This window comes from Nicotiana tabacum, chromosome 11 (genome assembly GCF_000715075.1).
Source record: "Nicotiana tabacum cultivar K326 chromosome 11, ASM71507v2, whole genome shotgun sequence".
NCBI lineage: Eukaryota > Viridiplantae > Streptophyta > Magnoliopsida > Solanales > Solanaceae > Nicotiana > Nicotiana tabacum.
The window spans coordinates 162,254,828-162,262,395 of NC_134090.1; the positions used below are offsets into that span (position 1 = coordinate 162,254,828).

The 7,568-nt window shown below is 35.2% G+C and overlaps 1 long non-coding RNA gene across 2 annotated transcripts; it reads right to left on the reverse strand.

Moving 5' to 3' along the window:
- Positions 1 to 1,507: 1,507 nt before the first annotated feature.
- LOC107791528 (uncharacterized) lies at positions 1,508 to 7,139 on the reverse strand. 2 transcript variants are annotated; one of them, XR_012696849.1, is made up of 3 exons: positions 6,388 to 7,107; positions 6,223 to 6,303; positions 1,508 to 1,873 (listed from the first exon to the last, which is right to left on the reverse strand). It is a non-coding gene; the product is annotated as an uncharacterized LOC107791528 (long non-coding RNA). The 2 variants fall into 2 exon arrangements; XR_001649286.2 differs by lacking the exon at positions 1,508 to 1,873 and having other exon boundaries at positions 5,504 to 6,303; positions 6,388 to 7,139.
- Between the last annotated feature and the right edge of the window lie 429 nt (positions 7,140 to 7,568).

Here is a 7,568-nt window from a genome sequence, read left to right on the forward strand (position 1 = left end):
CCACTGATGGTTTGGTTCGAATCAGACCAGAACCGTTCGAACCCCAAATTGAACCCCCAAGAACCCTAGAAAACCAAAGGTTGAAATTTGTCCAAATTAAAGGAAGTTGGGTGGACCTTAGTCGAAGTGTTCTCAGTTGAGAACACTCGATTAAGGTCTGTTCGACCTCAATTAAAGGTCTGAGTCAGAGTCCAAGTCAAGGCCGTCCAGTTTCTGAGTTAGGAGGTATTTCTTCTGTTTCCCTGTTTGTTTTTCATGTTTCGTTGTTTGTTTGTTAAGATGAGTTCAAATTCGTCTTTTATCGATTACTCTTTTCTTTTTCCAGTCAGACCTTTTATTTGGTCCAATCTTATCATTGCTTCTGTTTGTTGTCGATTGTTATATGTTATAATTTGTGTAATCGATTGAATAAGTGTCGTCGATTAGTCTGGTATGCTTGAATGTTAGATTAGCATGATAATAGTTTAATTTTTGGTTCATTCCAGTAGGTTTACCCTCTTGTTTATTTTCTGTTCTAATTTTGTGTTGAGATAAGCCTGTTGGTATCATTTGTTTCAAATTGTTCCAATTTCCCTTTCTCATTGTTATTCACCATGTTTTTTCATATAAGTCAGTTTGTTTTCATTCAGTATGTTGACAGTGTTCATTTGTTCTTGTTTAGGTTTAATCTAGAAGTGTGTTAGTTTAATCACTGAATCTTTATTTTGATGATATTTGGTCTGAATTGAGTTTCAAGCTTAAATTGTGATTTAAGTTTAATGAATCTTAATGGTGTTCTTATTTGAATCTGATCTTGAATGTTGGTATGAATCTGACCATGATGAACTGATTCCTAAGTGTTGTCAATTGGGAGTTAGTCTTATATGATTTGATTAGTCAATTGTTAGGATTTCTCACTTAAGATTGGTTATAGCTGCTATAGTTTGGTTAATTGATTAGAAGGATTGGATATAACCGATGGGGTATAATGGTAATTTCAGTAATTTCAGGGACTTTAGGAGGGTATTTTGGGATTGAAAGGTTTGAAATTGGTTTAAGTTGAATGTTCTGACAGTAGGGTACTAAAGTACCATTAAACTAATGAATTGTTTAAATGCTAATGGGGAACAAAACATAATGGTGGGGGGAAGGTTGAAAGGAAATAGATTAAGAAATAGGTGCCCATACCTATTTGAATTTAAATAAAGGGAAGGACAAGGGATAATGGGAAAAACATACTCTAGTGGGGAACAAGTGAATTAAAAGGAGAACAAAACATGTAGTAGTAGGCAGAAATACTTTCCTAATTAGCTAAGTGCTCCTTAGAGCTGGAAAGGGGCTGAGGTTTGGTTATAAATAGGGTCATTCAAAACAGAAAAGGGGCTGATTTTTTGGAGAAGAAAAATCAGTTCTCTTTCAGTTTTTTTTAGAGAGTCTAGGCTGGATTTTGACATCAGAAATTCAGAGTTTAAGAGTGAAATACAAGTTGAGTTTTTACCCTAAAGAGTTCAATAGGTTGAGAGCTAAATACTGAAAAGTGAGGTCTTCTTTACTACTGAAAATCAGAATCAGTTTGTTACTGTTTAATTGAGGTTCTGAGTGTCTTTATTTGAAAATCTGAAAAACAGAAATCAGAAAATCTACTCTCATGTCTCATTTCTGAATACATTCTGTTCCTATCTGTGAATTGCTTGGTATTTTCTGGTTTCACTCCTGGGTTTTGGATTTCTTGTGCTGGGTGTTGTTTCTGCTGGTTGTTGCTCTGTTCTTTGCTGTGGTGTTGCTGTATTGTATACTACTGCTGCTGCTAACCTGCCTTTCATCTTCTTCTTCTTCTGCTATTCTCGATTCCAGGTACACTACTTTGAATCATCTTGGTGTATGCTCATTGAAGCTGAAATAAAATGGCCAGAGGATTTATTGTTCAAACTATAGAATGTTTCTATTCTATTTGATATTAGTTATGTGTTTACTGTTACATGAATAATAAACGACTGTATAATTAGGACTATTTATAAGTTGTTTGGGCTGTTTGATTCCGGGACTGTTTGGACTTTGGAATGTGATTATGTAATAGTCATATGGGTTTAGGTTTTGTTTTTGTAGTATAATTGTTGAAATTAGAAGCAAGCTGCAAGCTGAAACAAGAAAGTGTTTTTTTTGAATTCATGAATTTCACTTGTACTAATAAAATTGAGCTGAAATCAGTAAGTATGGGTTTAGATGCGGTTATTGATTAAGAGTGCATTCGTTATTCATATTTTGTTAAGAATCAAACTTGTATCTATGGATTCTTATAAAATTCTCTTTTATATATTTTATAATGTGTATATCTATGTACGTTTTAGACAATGTTGTCATTGGTGAGTGTTGTAGTTTAGACAAGTAATATATTTTAGTTGTAATAATAATGTTATGGTACATGTTTTCAATCTGATAGTAATAGGCCATTGTCAATAGTTAAAACGAGATTGGAAATTAATGGTAATGTGTTATTAAGCTAATAATTGTAATCATTGTTAATTAGTTAACCGATCAGGAAAGTTGTGCTTGGATTTGGAGATGAAAGTCGGGTTGTTCCACGGGTAGGCCTCGGAGGCCCGATGCGGATTAATTATAAGTTTCTTTCTTAAATGGGGAAGTGGCTCTTAAAACAAATTAATTAGGACCTTTTTTTACTTTAGAGACAATAAAAATAGCAAAATTATAGTTGCTTTAGGCTTACCCTTTTAAAAATAAGTGAGGCGTGCCTCGCCGAATAAATTACAAATTGCGGGGCCCTCAACGGATAGTTATTTCAAATGCTTAGATTTCGAGACAGGCCGCATAGCGAACTTTACGGCTTTTCTCAAAATAACAACGCGTTAGTATCTTTAGACGCGTATTTAATAATGTTATCTTCCTAAACTCGGGTGCACATTTATGTGACCCAAATCCAAATCTCAACGAAGTTGGAACGTATCGAAAATTGCGGGTACATTTATGTGGCGCAATTCGAGATGCATTCTCACGACGTTGCAATTCTTTAAATAATAAATGATAAAAGCGGTTCAGGGTTAAAATTGGTACATAGGTTCAAAAATGTATTAAAATCAGATAAATAAGTCAAATATGACAGTTGAGAGACCGTGCTAGAATCACGGAACTCGGGAATGCCTAACACCTTCTCCCGGGTTAACAGAATTCCTTACTCGGATTTCTGGTTCGCGAACTGTAATACGGAGTCAATCTTTTCCTCGATTCGGGATTCAACCGGTGACTTGGGACACCATAAATCTCCTAAGTGGTGACTCTGAATCTTTAAATAAAATCCCGTTTCGATTGTCCTTTAATTCGAAAAACTCCCTCTGTGCTCTTTACGGGGGAGCGGGTGAAAAAGGAGGTGTGACACCCTCCTCAGACCCCACTTGTGGAATTACACTGGGTATGTTGTTGTTGTTGTATCTACTAAACAAAGCAGACGGGCTACAAAAACAATGGAAGTATTGTACTTCAGCTTGAGCCTATGGTTGTCTTGTTGAATTGCCCACTCTAAAACAATTTGTAACACTTGTTGTCAAGTTGATTGCGGTAGATTGTCGCTAATTTTATTTTCATCTTGTAGTTAGTTGGTATATATCAAGAAAATAATTTATTCATCTTAATTTTTAAATCCACGAAATATTGATCAAGGTCAAACATCGAATGGTGTGTGTGGAGCAATTATTTTGATGAATAATAACTTCTGTGCCATTAGACCCTAACACCAGAAATGTCAATCATAATCACACAAATGTCTAGACATGAAATCATACACATAATATCCCACATAACTATTAATTTTTAAAAGAAGTTCATAAGATTATAAACTTATTTCAAACTCTTGGATATAAGAATGACCTTTGATTATATTGAACAAATATAGCTACCACAAATTGAGACAAAATCAGCAAATTTTCAGCATCAGAGACAAAATTAAAATATGGCGGAATACCTCACCTCCCCCTCCCCTAAACTTGACACGAATTATTAGTTACACTCCTAAACTATTCGTGGTCTTAATTATCCCCCTAAACTCGGCCTTCTGAGAGCTATAACCTCCCTGGACGCTTATGTGGCAAAAAAGGTAGGTGCACTCTCTTTTAAGCACGTGGGAGTGAAGAAAAATTGAAAAATCAACTTCCAAGTGTAACGACCCGGCCGGTCGTTTTAAGAATAAATGCCCAGATCCCTTATTAACTGCTTTCTCTGTATTCGCTTATGCTATTTTGATTTGCCGGAATGATTTGTTTTGAGTTTCGGAGTGTTTTGGGACACTTAATCCCTAAAAGAGAGTTTAAGCTTTAGAATTTGGACCGTAGTCGAAGCAGTGTGAAGACGGGCTCAGAATGGAGTTCTGTTGGTTACGTTAGCTCCGTTGGGTGATTCAGGCTTAGGGGCGTGTTCGGATTGTGTTTTGGAGGTCCATAGCTTATTTAGGCTTGAAATGCCGAAAGTTGAATTTTTGAAGTTTCCGGTTCGATAGTGTGATTTTGATATCGGGGTCGGAATGAAATTCCGGAAGTTGGAGTAGCTCTGTAGTGTTGAATGTGACCTGCTTGCAAATTTCAGGTCATTTGGACGATGTTTGATAGACTTTTTGATCGAAAGTGTAATTTGAGAGTTTTTTGAGATCTTAGGCATGAATCCGATGTTAAATTGGTGTTTTGATGTTGTTTTGAGCGTTCCGAAGGTTGGAACAAGTTTAAATGATGTTTTAGGATTGGTTGGCAGGTTTGGTTGAGGTCCCGGGGGCCTCGGATGAGTTTCGGGTGCTTAACGGAAGTTGAATTGGACTTATGATAAAAATAAAGTTGGTTGAACCTGTCATAATCGCACCTGCATGTATTGGACCGTAGATGTGGCACCGCAGAAGCAGTAGGAGGACCGCAGGTGCGGTCTGAGGCATTTTGAGATTAGACCGCAGATGTGGCCCAGGCACCGCAGAAGCGGCAGCGCATCTGCGGAAAGAAGTCGCAGGTGCGGAAATCCCCGTTTAATGAAAAGTCCTCGTTTAAAGAAGTAGAAGAAAGAACACAAGAATCTGAAGGAAGAAGCATAAAGCATATAGCAGATGACAATTTACTGCACATATAGCCAGACACCTCAAACAAAAAAAAGGTGGATTGATCATAGATCTCCCAACCCAATTACCAAAATAATATGGAGATATCTACGGAACAAGGCGGATGGGCTACAAAAACAAGGGAAGTATTGTACTTCAGCTTGAGCCTATGGTTGTCTTGTTGAATTTCGCTGTCTAAAACAATTTGTAACACTTGTTATCAAGTTGATTGCAGTAGATTGTTGCTAATTTTGCTAATATTTCAGCATATAAAAGATTTTCATCTTGTAAGTTAGTTGATATGTATCAAGAAAATAATTTATTCATCTTAATTTTTAAATCCTCGAAATATTGATCAAGGTCAAACATCGAATGGTGTGTGTGGAGCAATTATTTTGATGAATAATAACTTTCTGTGCAATTAGACCCTAACACCAGAAATGTCAATCATAATCACACAAATGTCTAGAAACGAAATCATACACATAATATCCCACATAACTATTAATTTTTAAAAGAAGTTTATAAGATAAAGAACAAAGTATAGCACCCAAATATTCAGGAAAAGAAAACTCATCATAGATCTCTTCTCCTGCTCATTTACAATGACTTCTCCAACACAGCTAGATTCATTGCACTCTTTACTTGTTGCTTCTATTTCTATATAAGCACTGTGCATTACTCACTCAATAATCATCATCCGGCAACTTATTTCCAACTCTTGGATATAAGAAAGACCTTTGATTATATTGAACAAATATAGCTACCACAAACAGAGACAAAATCAGCAATTTTTCAGCATCAGAGACATAATTAAACTAATAACCCCGTGTACATGAAGAGAATCCATAACCACAGTCTGAACCAGAATAATTAAAACAGGTCAAAAGAAACATCAGGAGCTGGAAATGTTCCTACAGTTGTGTATCAGCCGGTCATTTACTCACTACAGAAGAGCATTTCAACATCTTATGTCATTGTGTTGCTAATTAAGGCCAAATCTATCGAAAATATAACAAAAAGATTTCATCTTGCAAAACAAAATAGAAGATCTGTGAGAAATTAGGATGATGAAATCGCAGCAAACAGATCCGTAAAATCCCAATCAAAACACAAAACAGATCAAGCATAAACTCAAGGAGGCAAATAAGAAAACAAACCTGAGCAGCTTTGTAGGGATAACTTCCTTTGAATTATGTTCAGCACCCGTCTTGAACTCGGCCAAATATCAGGGATAACTCCTTTGAATTTTTCGGGTTTAAAACACTAATTAGAATCACCAGAAAAAAATAAGGAAATAAGAGATTTCTAACATATAATCATACCTTTAGACCACTTAAATTTCAGCAAACCAACCAATATTAAGCTGTTAGAAATAGGTGAAGAAAGTAAGCACTGGGATTCAGAAAAAAAAGGATATGTGAGAATTTGAAGTAATTTCCTAAAGACAACTTGGAGGCCGCTACTAGAAAGAAGAATCATATAGAGATTGAGAATTCCAATATTAAAATATACTCATCGACTTCTCTACCATTATCATCTTAGTCTTTGTAATCAATTATGAAAATAATATACATGTCCCTTGTTATGAAAATAATAATACTCCACTTGTCTTGATATTAGTTTAAACATTTAACATCAAATCACCAGCAAAACATTTTAACTACGTCAATAGTTATATAGATGTCAATCAATAGAATCAAATTAACTTCAATAACACTTATCTCTAACTACTTACTACATACATGAACAGAAAACTTGTGTTTCATTTTTCACCTAATGATGAGATATATGCGTAGAATTGAATAATATTACATTTTCTCTATTTATAAATAAAATCAAACCAACATAGAGCTCATTTTTCAATGTTGATATTCTTTTCGATATTCTCGATTTTTCCCAATCATAGCATGTTGACGTGAAGTTCCTAAAATAGATGAAGAGTGGGGAAAAAGTAAGCACTGGGATTCAGAAAGATCTGGTAGTGAGTCGAAGTAACTGGCTATAGACAACTTGAAAGGCCACCAACAGAAAGAAGAATAAAATAGAGATTGGCAATTCCAAGATTAAAATACAGGTCATTGACTTCTGAAGTCTTTTTAATACTCATTATCATCTTAGTCTTTGTAATCAATTGTGAAAATTATATACACCTCTCTGGCCTATAATATTATATACTCCACTTGTCTTGGGATTCTTCTTCTTCATTTTTCCTTTTTTTTTGGGTCAAAACTTGTATCGAGAAGTTGAAGTAATTGGCTAACGACAACTTGAAAAGCCACTTTTAGAAAGGTATTATATCAAATGAGTTTGCTTTTTAAACTAAATAAAATCGAGTTCACAAATTATACCATTGAGTCTGACCTTTTTAGGTTTGTCATCTTCTCTTGATTAATTTTCTCCAAACCCCTTCCTCAATAGTAGCATTTATCCGTTCCAGCAACAATGAAGCAGCATTAAAAACAGCAGATACATCCTCAACATTCAAAGTTCAGTACCAGCAACA